We start from the raw sequence: 13,550 nt of genomic DNA, 5'->3' as shown, positions 1-13,550 counted from the left end.
AAACTGCATAGGATGCATTTCAGCTGAGACCTTTAAAGTGAGGTCCTGTTTGGTCTCTCTGGGCATTCAGGGTCCCATGGCCCTTGATGTAAATTTAGGGTTTTGTCTTGGTTTTCTTAATCAAAGTATCACTTCTCTTCATCTTTGTCAGCAAATGTAAGCCACAAGTGATTTTTCCTCTTTAGCAGTCCCCAGGGGCACATCTTTTAATTCCATTGAAGTATAATTGAGTTTTCTCCCTGATGTCAGAGTGAAGAAATTATTTTGCTAACAAACTTAACAGGAGGACAGAAGGAGAAGTCTTCCCTGACGTGTGTATAGATAGCTATTCCTTTCATCCCAACTGTGGCTGAATTTCAGGGGTATGTACTAAGGCTGGCTGAAATGTTTAAGGATGAAAGGTGGTATATAACTGTAAGGTTTTGTTATTTTCAAGATCTTTCCTAGGTGTGATGATAGCAGGGCAAATGCTGCACTGTGCCTTGTGGCAGAGGAGAGGGAGACCAACAGATTTTACAAGATTAAGTTCTAGGGGAGGATTGTTTAGTATTTGCTGATTGTAGGAGGTTTCTTTCCTCTGGACACCATCAGGGTGGGAGAATGTTGGGTGTTTTCCCATCTGATTCCTGCAGCAAGGTTTTACTGGAGTGGGAGGATATTCTACTCATCATCAGCGTCATCCCAACTTTTGCCTGGGGATGATCAATATTACTCTACTCTGCCTATTTGCCATTTCCAGAGCTGCTCAGCAGCTCCGTCACCAGTTGCTAAGTTACAGCATATTACATTGTCCCAGTCTGGTGATGTTGCTATGGTGACAAGGTTGTTATTCCACTTGTGAGTCCGCTATGGTCAGGCTGCAAGTGTATAGAAGACGCAGTTGTGACGTCTAAGTTGGTCAGTCAGGAACTGTCTTATATCCCTATTAAAATGAATAGCTGAAGGGAAATGGCACACCCCTATCTCCTGAATTAGACATGATGTGTTTTGTTTAGCTACAGCTGAAAACAGGTTCTCTTTGATTTGCTTTAGACTTCCAAAAATTATCATGGAGATTGACAAGCCAAGAAAGCTTATGCCCTAATAAATCTTAGTCTCTAAAGTGCCACAGGACTCCTCATTTTTCCAGAAACAGTTTACCCCTTTAAGACTTTTCAGCCCAAGAATGAAAGCATATACCTTACTGTGACTGGTGATTTAGGGGGAAAAATGTCAAATACTGACTCCAGACAAGTGGCAGAACAGAATTTAGCAATGCTCACCTTACTGAAACACATTGATAAAATGTATTTTTCCCCACAAAAAAAAAAAGCCTTGGATAAGAAGGTGCAAGTTCTTCCACTTAAGTGAGAGTTGCATCTGCTTATATCAAGCTAAATTTGATCTTGTATCCGTAGTTGCAGTAAGTAGGGGTGTGAGAGGTGCTGCAGCACCCCCAGATTTTGCATGTTGTGGTCACATGCCCCTACTGCCTGGGGTCCTAGCCATAAGGCCTGCTGATGCGTGAGGGCTCTGCCACCAGTCCTGTGTGTGTCACAGCCTCTGGCCCTGGATTATACATGGCAATAGGAATGTAAAATCTCAAGTAATCAGTCAACCAGTTAAACATTAGGTTGACCTAACTTTTAATGGGTTAACCAACTAAAGCAGAATCCAGGCTGAGGATCAGTCCAGCGTGGTTGGAGCAGCCCTACTCTGTAAGGCTCCCACTCCTAGCCCCATTCTGGGGCTGGGTGCCGGCTCCCAGCCTTGCACTGTGAGATACCTGGGCCCACTGCAGACAGAGGCTGCTACAGATGAGAGAAGCTCCTGTCCATGGTGGGCCCTGTGGGGCTGCAGGGAGCTGCTCCAGCCCCCACTGGTTACTGGGTGATGCTTACCAGTTAACCAGTTAAACTTTTACATCCCTCATGGCCACTGGCCCCACCTGCTAAGGATTGGTGGGTGGTGCAGACAAGGCAAGGGGGAGTGCAATTCAGCCCTTCTCCCACACTCCAAAAATTGTTCCAGTCCCACTGCTTGTATCTCACTTATGTACCCAAATGACTTTGCTCCAAGAATTCCAGTGCTGAGCCAACAAGCCTCACAGCATTTCTGTATTCCCTATTTTGTTAACTAGGGAAACCATGGCACAAAGTAGCATATACAAATTATGTATATGCCATAGAATCATAGAATCATAGAATAATAGGACTGGAAGGGACCTCGAGAGGTCATCGAGTCCAGCCCCCCGCCCTCAAGGCAGGATCAAGCTCCGTCTACACCATCCCTGACAGATGTCTATCTAACCTGTTCTTAAATATCTCCAGAGAGGGAGATTCCACCACCTCCCTTGGCAATTTATTCCAATATTTGACCACCCTGACAGTTAGGAATTTTTTCCTAATGTCCAATCTAAACCTCCCCTGCTGCACTTTAAGCCCATTACTCCTTGTCCTGTCCTCAGAAACCAAGAGGAACAAATTTTCTCCTTCCTCCTTGTGACACCCTTTTAGATATTTGAAAACCGCTATCATGTCCCCCCTTAATCTTCTTTTTTCCAAACTAAACAAGCCCAGTTCATGAAGCCTGGCTTCATAGGTCATGTTCTCTAATCCTTTAATCATTCTTGTCGCTCTTCTCTGTACCCTTTCCAATTTCTCCACATCTTTCTTGAAATGTGGCGCCCAGAACTGGACACAGTACTCCAGCTGAGGCCTAACTAGTGCAGAGTAGAGCGGCAGAATGACTTCACGAGTTTTGCTTACAACACACCTGTTGATACAACCTAGAATCATATTTGCTTTTTTTGCAACAGCATCACACTGTTGGCTCATATTCAACTTGTGGTCCACTATGACCCCTAGATCCCTTTCCGCCATGCTCCTTCCTAGACAGTCGCTTCCCATCTTGTATGTATGGAACTGATTGTTCCTTCCTAAGTGGAGCACTTTGCATTTCTCTTTATTAAACCTCATCCTGTTTACCTCTGACCATTTCTCATATGATATGTAGTTCACTGATGAATGGCCATACCTGGAGTTCACTGGCCTTTCTTTTACTATAGATAGTTGTTGGAGAGTCTATATCTGGATCTGGGCTTAGAGTTTGGATTTGGTGCTGAAATCTCAGCTCTTTTCATGAGTTTTTGCCCCAGAATGATGGAAGTTGAATAGAGTGGCTAGCTTTCCAATTTTTACCACCTTAAAACATCTGGAAAATAGGCCCTTTCTGGAGCCTGACCTGATACCAAAACTGAGTTGGGTTTTGTCCCATATACTTGATCCTGAAATCTTTCCCCCCAGCTTTCTCTTTCCAAACATGTTCAGCTGTTCTAATTTGAATCAATGTCTAATTTTATTTATAGTGATTATCTTGTGCAGTATCTCAGCTGTGGGCAGGAAATTAAATCTTTAATATGTTTTTGCTTATTCACACTTGCTGCTGTAAATCAGCCCCAACAGTTTCTAGAAAACTGGGACACAGTGTTAGATCCACAGACTGCAATTCTAGCTGAAACCACAGCTATTCAAAACTCAGTTTTGCAAACATCTCTATGAAAAAGCCTACTTAGAGCATTTGACCTATTAAAAGAGACTTTGTGTTCTAAGCTAAACATATGTTACAGTAAAGGCCTTTTAAATGGCTAGTTTAATTAAAGGGATTCTTTTAAAAAGTAGCTTAATACATGAAAGTTCAAGAGAAGAGTGAGATCTTTCCATTAGCTTAATTAAGATTAGTGCACTTAGTGTTCTAATTACTTTCAGGAAGCTCAAACTTTAATAAATTGTTGTTCAGAATCATGTTTAGCAACATATATCACTTATTTGAAACACTCATAGGATTAAATGGAGCTTCTTACAGACCTTTGATATATCACAACAATTTAAATATAGAACTAGATTAGTATTGCCAACATGTTGGTCTAACTGCTCCAAGTGGCACAGAAAGATAAGGTGGTCACTAAGGTAAGACTGTTACCTTACACTTGACTAAAATACAAAGCTCTGCCACTTTTGAGTGGTACAGTTTTGAGTGGGTGAGTTATGAGGCTAATTTTTCTTACAGTATTACTGGTATAGCTGTCTGACAGGTTTCTATTGTGCATATGAAAAACTAATTGCATGCAGAGGAAGATGGAGAGGGAAAGTAGTTGGTGATTTTTACAGAACAGAAATGGGGGGGTACAAGTAGGTTGCATGGATAGTGGTACCTTCTGAGTCTATTTTGAATATAGAAAGATAAACATTTAAAGCAAATGACAAAACTGACCTGGTGCAATTTCTACTTGGGTCAGAGCCAGTAGAAAACACTGCAAAGGCATCTTTGCTTGCTCCCATGTCAAAGTGTTGAGACATAACCATCATATACAAACCCTGGTGGGATTTGCATCCAGCTTTTTTGATGGATAGGAGGATTGCCATGATGCAAGTTTAAGAGCCAAAGAAGGGGAATGGAGGAGAAGAGCTGCAGCACGGGTTGATGCTAAGCTGGGACTGAGCCAGCCTACCCATGTGCTGGCTCTTAAAGTGCTTCTAGTGCAGAGCTGAAGCGGGGGCAGTTGCCAGGACCTGGCTTGAGCTGGGACTGAGAGGTTACAGTGCTAACCCTTACAGATTAATTGTATAGTCAACAAAATTTTTGTTGACTACACAGTGAATGAATTACATGCTTCTTAACATCCCTTGCTCCTGTAACAACTCCCTAACATGCTCTAATTGTCTGTCTTTGATATTTAAATGAAAAATATTTAAGAACTACTGCATTTTCCATCTTTTGTATAAATCATGATATATATGGAGATAAGTAACAAGAAAAGTGTTCATATATCTGGCACAGGAATTGTAGTGGAATAGTAATGTAGTTTACTCTGAAGCAGGTGCTGTGAGCCAGTCACTACTTGTCCTTAGCTTCCTAGTCACTAGTTGCACTTGTCTTCATTACATCATCTTCTCATCCCAGACATACATCCCTTCCTTCCATATCACAAGCACTTTCATCCAAATTCTCTACAACCTATTCTGGACTCAGCTATTCTGAACATTTAAGTTGATAGGCATTTTCTCTTGCTTTTCAAAGTCTTGTTTTTCCCTGATATGTCCAAAACCTCTTCAGTTTTCCCTTCCCAAAATGGTCAATTTCAGAGTTAAATTAACAATCAATTCCAGGCAAAAATAATTAACCTTACCTAATTGATTTGTTTATCTGTATGCAGACACAAAATCATATTCTCTGCTTTCATTTATTTTAATGCAATCTGGCTGAGTCAGTGAGGTTAACCTCAGATTTCAGTGGTACAGTTGATGGGAGAGTTTGGCCTCCATGAGTCAGTCATTTTATTTGGGAAACATTTCCCAGAATGAATCTGCTTCTAAAATTCATATTCTCTTTTGTAAGTTATTAAGGGCGGCTATATTCAGGCAATTGGTTTTGTTCAGTACCCTTTTTAGTTTAAATTGTTTGTTTAGTTATTCTTTTCCAAATGTATCACCACTTAAGGGTGGCAACCCATAAAAACAGGTCAGCTCAGTTTCAAGTTGAGATATGCTATTATCCAAATCTCATAAGATAAAATATATTAAAGGTTGCAGGATGCTCATATACTTTGATAATGGGGACATATAAGCCTTTGTCAGATTACAATTTTGTATACAGTAAAACTCCGATGGTCTGGCATCTGATGGTTCGACACTCCTGATGGTCCGGCACCATCAGGAACCCGGAAGTGCTCCGGGCAGCCGGACCATTGGAACTGCTCTGCCCCCAGCTTCCCAGATTCAGCCGCTGCTAAAACTGACCAGCGGCTGAATCTGGGAAGCTGGGGGAAGAGCAGCTGGAGTGCTGCCAGGTAGGTACCGTAGCGCTGCCCTTCGGGGCTGCGGGACCAACCCGGCAGCACCCCAGCTGTCCCCAATTAAGCCGCTGCTGAAACTGATCAGCGGCTGACTCCAGGAAGCCCGAGGCAGAGCTGCTCTGCCCCAGCTTCCTGGAATCAGCCCCTGGTCAGTTTCAGCAGCAACTGACTTGGGAATACCTGGGACAGAGCAGCTGGGGTGCTGCCGAGTTGGTCCCGCAGCCCCAAGGTGCGGCGCTGCAGGGACCAACCCAGCAGCGCCCTAGCTGCTCTTTCCCAGGTGTCCCGATTCAGCTGCTGTTGTAACTGACCAGGGGCTGATTCCAGGAAGCTGGGGCAGAGCAGCTCTGCCTCGGGCTTCCTGGAGTCAGCTGCTGATCAGTTTCAGCAGCGGCTGAATCGGGACCTAGGACAGAGCAGCTGGGGCGCTGGGGTGCTGCCGGGTTGGTCTCACTGCGCCAAGGGTCGGCACTACAGGACCAGCCCGGCAGCGCCCCAGCTGCTCTGCCCCAGGTGTCTCCGATTCAGCCGCTGCTGAAACTAACCAGCAGCGGCTGAATCAGAGACGCCTGGGGCAGAGCCGGACTATCGGAAGGGGGGGGGGCTATGAGGGATCTGGGGCCAGACCCCTCATAGGCCCCCCTACTAATAGTCCGTCTTATCTGATAATCCGGCACCCCCTGGGTCCTAAAGGTGCCGGATTATCGGAAGTTTACTGTATATCTTAGTACAACTTCAATACAATGGTGCATTGGGAGACCAAGATGAAGTTTAGTTTCAAACTATTTTTTTTTATTTTCTTGATTTTGTGCATATTTATAAAATGCACATAATTTTATTAGCCTATAAACGTCAGAAGAAAAGGCCATGAAAAAGACATTTTAAAACTTCAGTTTAGAAATCCCAGTGACACATCACCCTTCCTTATCAGTGTAACTTCAAGGCAAGGTATTCAAGAGTTAATGGAAGAAGTTAATACAAAGATGAATAGCCTATAGAATTACTCCTGCCATTACTGAAGTGGGAAATTACATGTAAAACTTGACCTAGGATTTTGATTAAGTAGTAGGATTCAAAAACACAGAGAAGTTAACAAATCTTTCTGGATTTTTACCTATAAAACTCTCACCATTAAATCTGAGATATTAGAAAACCGTATGCATAGCTAAGGGCACATCTTCAGAATGCTGGACCATCAGTAGAGTGACTTTAATCTTTACATGAAAGATATTGCTCAGGGTACAGTGTAGAGACAGTCTAGAGCATTGCTTCTCAAAGTGGGCCATGGGCCCACCCATGTAAGGTGCTGATGGACCAATGCTACTTTGTTTACCTACAGTGTCTGTTGTCATAGTCTCACAGCTGCCATTGGTTGCAGTTCCCAGTTTTTAGTCAAGGGGAGGTGTGAGGCTCTGTGGCTGCAGACATTTGTGAGGCTCTGGTGTAAGTCCTTGCTTTGCCAAAGACTTTTTGTATAATCACAGGTGCATAATTTAGTGTTCTGCCTCAAGTGTAGAAAAGATAATACATTAAAAATTATGAGGCATCCAGACCCTCTGAGAATGAGGATATAGTGAGTCAGTGTGGCCTCCCATGACCCAGATGAAGAAATTCTCCCAAAGACCCCTTGATGGGCAGTGCCAGAACAACCCACCCCCACCCACAGGAAACAGAAAGGTGGGGCTGGAGATATAAAAAGAGGAGCTCCAAGATCAGTTGGAGCCTGGCTGCTGTGAAGGTCAGAGGCTCTACCCCAGCCCCAAAGGAGAAAGGCTCTGCCATGCTGCCCTCGGAGGGAGGACTGGCTTGGGCCACTCCGAGGCCCTGAGGACTGACCCAGGCCACCTCGGCTGCTGCTGGGCCCTGATGACTGGACGAGGTCATGGAGGCCACTGCCCGAGCCCACGGATTTACCTGGACCCCCTAGACTCTTCCTAGGCCCAGACAACTGGGCTGGACTGCCTGGACCCTTACCTGAGCAGGACCCAGAGCCTATGTACATTCTGCCAGAACCTCCATCGAAGCTGACCCCAAGGAACAGCATCCGAGCCAGGTGGGCCCTCAGGGGGAAGGGGAAAGTGGCCTTGAGGTAGCCGAGCCTGGGGTGGCTGAAGAGATGGAGGTCAGTTGGGCAGCGTGTTGCAACTCAGGCCTGCGTACACCCTGCCCCTCTTTCCCCTGGGTAATAGGTTCCCCCTGTAGGGAAAGAAACCCCTGCACTTGTCGGCTCTCTGCCAGCAAAGAGACCTGACCCCTGGCTCAGCCTGCAGATAGGCCTGGGCTTTGAACTCTTTGGATTATTTAACTGTTTATGGACTGCTTGTTTATAGATTTGCTGGCCTGCCCTTACACCGGGCCTTGCCTTCCAAACTGTGGCTCAGCGAGGGAATTGACTGTTTGTTACCCTGACCTGATCAAGGGCCAGTACTCATAAACTGTTGCTCAATTTATACAAGTGCTATTTAACTATTTGTTTATTGCCCCGCCCTGACACTGGACAGGGCTCATAGACTGCTACCTAGCCTGCAGTCAGGCCTGAGACTCCAAACTTCTGCAACCTGTAGTGAGTCAGCATGGTCTCCCTCTAACAGGAACGATTACAGAGGACATGTCTACTTTAAGTAGATCTTTTGAAAGAGATGCAAAAAAGATTATACCTGCTTCTGGTTTCTGAAGATCTATTGCGAGATTCTCCAGCATCAACTCTGGTTCCTTTTCCTCATTCTGTTTCAGAGCATTCACTACCCATCTTTCAAGTACTTGCATCTGAAGCTATGGGTGCCCAGAAAGCCTATGCCAGAGATACTGAGACATGTTTTGGCTAAAAGCATGTACACACACACCAAAAATTATGTCTTTTCATTCTTTAAAAAACAACTTCTAAGCACACAGATTGAGAATAAATATCTGACATTTAAAATCCAAATAACCTGCCTCAAAACCCTTCATTCCCGCCTCCACATTGTGGATCACATTCTATGTCCATTCTCAAAAGGTGATGCTTCTAAGGGATGCATTATCTGTCCAGATTAAGGAACATTTATTAGACATGAATTCCAGAGAGGTGAATGGAAAAGGAACTTCTTGTAGGATATGAAAGAATTGAGTGATATAGCTGGGACCACTGCTCGCTAGGCATCTGAGTCCAGGGTGACTGTGAGTCTGGCCGCCTTGTTTGAACGCCTGAAAGTGCAAAGAGTAAGGAGACAGCTATAGAAAGTGGCACAGATTAGCAGCTGCTGCAATGAGCCTTCTGAAAAGCTCCTCCTAACCCAAGGAAAGGGGATAAACCTTTGAAGCCTCCCTCAACAGAAGGTGTTATCCCACCCACCTGCTCATCACTGCTGTTTGCTGAGATTAGCTGTGACACCGAGATTGATTGTGATGGACTAGCCGCATTCCTCCCTGCATCTCTTTCCAAGACCTGAACTTGGGGAATCCCCTTCCTATCTCTTTCCTGCTTTGCAATCCATACTCAGACCCTCAATCGAGGTCTGAGGGAAGCTAAACTGGCTAATGATGAGGAAAACAAGTGACATCTATGTTTCTCATCGGCATTTCTCCTTAACCAGCCAGAGGGGGTTGCATTTCCCTGACATGATGAATTTTCATCTTGCCGGAGGCTGAGAACTGTGTGGGCAGTCCCATCTATGATCAGCCTGGGGACTGGCTAACTTTATAGCAATGTGTCTCAGTACACAATGGCCCCAGTTGGGAAAGCCATTAGTGGGTCCGTGCCGCTTAACTTACCAAAAGGGTGCATAGCCATGGAACCTTGCAGCTGTCGTTGGCCCCAGTTTGCCATTTCTAGCTAAGGGGAGCCTATGAAAACTTTTGTGCTGATAGAGATTGTTCCAAGTTATCACGGTGGGTGGCTCAGTTTGACTGGACATACTTGCTTGTAAGCTGCCCATTATAAGAGTTAATTCCTCCCACATATCTTGAAGAAAATTGCAGCACCTGGATCATCTCTTTTTAGGAAGCAGCTTGCAAACCAAAATTCATATGCACAACCACCTTCCGCAAACTGCCCTGAAACATTGGCAAAGCTTTCTGATAATATATGCAGGTATGTATGCTAGATGGATTTTTATTAAATCTGTGTCAAAGCTATGACACATTTAATTTAAGTGTGTGTGTGTGTGTGTGTGTGTGTGTGTGTGTGTGTACACGCATGCACATGCAAACTCAATCTTGGTACAATACAGAGACAAAACAGATGGTCACTGATCTAATGACACTAATGCTTTGTCTTGTCAGCTGCATTATACTGGATAAGACAATGAAGGGCAACTTGGAAATTATTACTTATTAGCCAGAATGGATAGGAATGATGTCCCAAGCCTCTGTTAGTCAACCGCTGCAAATGGGTGACAGAGAGGGATCACATGATTTCCTGTTTTGTTCACTCCCTCGGGGGACATCTGTCATTGGCCACGGTTAGAAGACTGGATACTGGGCTAAATGGACCTTTGGTCTGACCCAGTATGGCCATTATTATGTTTATATGGAAATGCCAGAGGTATGTATACCCCTCCCTAAGACAGAGGCTGTTTAATATGGCAGATTAGTGACTTTGGACTCAATATAAAATGTATCTTCCAAATTCACCATGGAAGAGAGACATCTTTAAGTAAAAGTTGTTCACGTAATCTGTTTCTGGTGCATCTAAACCAGCATAATCAGGCAACTGTCCACAAATACCCTTCCTGCTGCTCTTCTCACACTAAGATTATGCGTCATCTGAGAGTTACCATGGACACAAGAGTAATACTATCGGGGATTAGCCCCAATGAGCCTTATAACCTTCTGTAAGTTCCTGCTCTGTGAAGTTACTGGAAAAGTAGAGTATCGACTAGGTTATTTTAAAAAGTGCTGCCGAGAGAGTGTTATCACCAATTCCAAAACTCTTCTGTAAACTAGATGAAAGAGGGGAAAGCCAATATTCCCCTTCTAAAAGAGTTTGTGCCTGCTCTGTAAGATGCATCCACACTGCACCCATAGCTGAAAATAAGTTACTCAGTTTGAGCTATGCAAATTGTGTAGCTTATTTCGAGTCAATTTTGAAATGATTTATTTCAAAATGCGGTGCTGTCTACACAGCACTTATTTTTTAATAAACTGATATTCCAAAATGTCCCTTACTCCTCATAGAATGTTTTTTCCTGCTCTTTAAGGGTATGTCTAGACTACATGGCTCCATCGATGGAGCCATGTAAACTAGTTTACCCAACATAGTCAATGAAGCAGGGATTTAAATAATCCCCGCTTCATTAAAATAAAAATGGCCGCCGCACTGTGCCAACAATCAGCTGATCCGGCACAGCGTGGCAGTCTAGACGCGGATCGGTCGACAAGGGAAGCCTTTGTCGACCGCTCCCTTATGCCTCGTGAAACGAGTTTTACAGGATCCAAAAGTCTAGTTAAGGTACTTTGACTTCAGCTATGCAATTAACATAGCTGTGGGTGCATAGCTTAATTCGACCATACCCCGTAGTGTAGTCATTCCCTAAGTTAATAAGCTTGAGTTGTGTGCACATACTTGGTGTCTCACAGTTTGACTGGCAAAGGCATATTTTGAATCCATACTCACCAAAAGGCTTATGCTGAAAAGTTGGACTTTCAACTGTTGGTGCTAACAGGCATGTTGCTATGAAGTTCCAAATTCCCATTGTAAGTGCTTAGTGTATTTATGGTTCCCTTTTCTCCCACCCCAAACCTGTTCATTTCTGAGCACCATTCAGTCTGGGTTTGGATCACTCCTTGGTAATGTGTGTGTAGAAGCAGTCTTGATTGATATTATTTGTATAGAGTCCTTCAGGAACCTTACACCAATGGAAGATCTGGCATAGCAGAGTTCTCGATCCACAACAATCCTTTCCTGACATGTTGTTCCTTTCCCTCTCACCAAGGAGGGGAATGGCTGGAACAGAATATGGTAGAATTGCATCTGCCAGCTTTGAACCAGTGGAGAGTTCCTCTGCATGGGTATGTCTTACATTTGCTCCCTAGTCCAAACTAGGGATGCAAATGTAGCATACCAAAGTTGTTAATGAAGCACAGGATTTAAATATCCCGCACTTGATTAGCATATTCGCGTCCGATCGCCATTTTAAAAATCCACTAGTCCGAATTAAGTCGTCGCGTGTAGACACGGTATTCTGATAGAAACCCCTTCCCTCGGATTGACTGCTACTCCTCATTGCACAAGGAGTAACAGTTAATCCGAGGGAAGAGGTTTCTTTCGGAATACTGCGTCTACAATGTGTTATCCATGTTCTGATTTTAGTAGATTTGTTGCAGACAAACTTAGACGTGCTGGGATTCATCACCTGCACCCCATGCCATCATGGCCATGAAATCCCTTTCTAGGAATAGCCAAATTAATCCCAGCCACCTGCTTGCTGTCTCCAACTACTACCCTAGACTAACATAATGGAACACTCCAGGGAAAGAAGGAAAAAATCTTATAATGCTGTCAATGGAACAGTCAGCAGTGGCTGCAGAACTTCTGCATGCGGAGGGCTATGTTCTTGGAACTGTGTGAATGGCTTTTCTCTGCCCTGAGATGTAAGACTTTCCCCTGCCGTGCAGCTTTCTCAAATGTGACCCACTCTGTCCATAGACATATTAGTCTGAATCTGCAAAAGCGGCGAGGAGTCCTGTAGTACCTCAGGGTACGTCTACACTACAGCGCTAGTTCGAACTAACTTAGTTCGAATTAGTTAATTCGAACTAAGCTAGTTCGAACTAGCGCATCTAGAACTAAAAACTAGTTCGAACTAGCGTTTTGCTAGTTCGAACTAGCGCGTCCACACTGATTGGACGCAGGGGGGCATTTAAGGGCAGCTGAAACCGGTTCTGGCAGGGCATCAGGTCAGCAGTTGCTTTGTGTGGCTGCTGTCTGAGGCTATCTGAGGCTCGTGCTTAAAGGGACCCCCCCTGGACAGCCGGTTCTCAGCTTTTCCTGCTTGCTTGCCAACCTCGCCGAGGGACAGCAAAGCGTCGGTCTCTGTGCCCGTCTGTGTCGGTGCTTCCCTTCGGGGGGGACCGCCGCAGGTGGCAACATGGAGCCACGGCTCGCCCTGCACCTTCTGGTGCACGTTCTGGACTTGCTGCTGCAAGCCTGCCAGCAATGGCTCGAGGCTGCCTGGCACCACCTGGGGAACGTCAGCCCCCTGCCTCTCCGCCTGGCCGCCCTGGGGGCCGTGGAGGAGCCGCGGCGGCGCCCCGGCACCGGCGTGCCCCGCCGCATCTGGCGTCTGGACACCAGCAGCGACTGGTGGGACCGCATCGTCCTGGAGCGCTGGGACGACCGACAGTGGACCCAGAACTTTAGGATGAGGAGGGACACCTTCCTGGAGCTCTGCGAGTGGCTCGCCCCTGCCCTGCAAAGAAGGGACACTCGCATGAGGCCCGCCATCCCCCTCCAGAAGCGGGTGGCCATCGCCCTCTGGAAGCTCTCCACGCCGGACAGCTACCGATCCGTCGGGAACCAGTTCGGCGTGGGGAGATCCACTGTCGGAGCAGTGCTCATGCAGGTACGGCGCTCGTCGGCCACCGAGCCGGGGGGGAGGGGGGCTGCGAGGAGGGGATGGGCCGCCCCAGGGACAAAGGGGGGGGCGGGAGGAGGCGAAAGCGCCCCGCACCGGAGGGGTCGGGCTGTCCCGGCCGTACTACACGCCGCCAGGGGGGTTGCTTCCGGGAGTGGGGCGCG

The 13,550-nt window shown here is 45.8% G+C and overlaps 1 protein-coding gene across 2 annotated transcripts in view; it reads left to right on the top strand.

Annotated features, from left to right (window-relative positions):
* BICDL1 (BICD family like cargo adaptor 1) overlaps window positions 1–13,550 on the top strand; it is a 176,988-nt gene that overhangs the window by 87,898 nt on the left and 75,540 nt on the right. The gene's annotated exons all lie outside the window — the stretch shown is intronic.

This window comes from Pelodiscus sinensis, chromosome 15, assembly GCF_049634645.1.
Source record: "Pelodiscus sinensis isolate JC-2024 chromosome 15, ASM4963464v1, whole genome shotgun sequence".
NCBI classification, from domain to species: domain Eukaryota; kingdom Metazoa; phylum Chordata; order Testudines; family Trionychidae; genus Pelodiscus; species Pelodiscus sinensis.
Note: the sequence above shows the minus strand (reverse complement) of the source record. Positions and strands in the feature narration are given on the sequence as shown.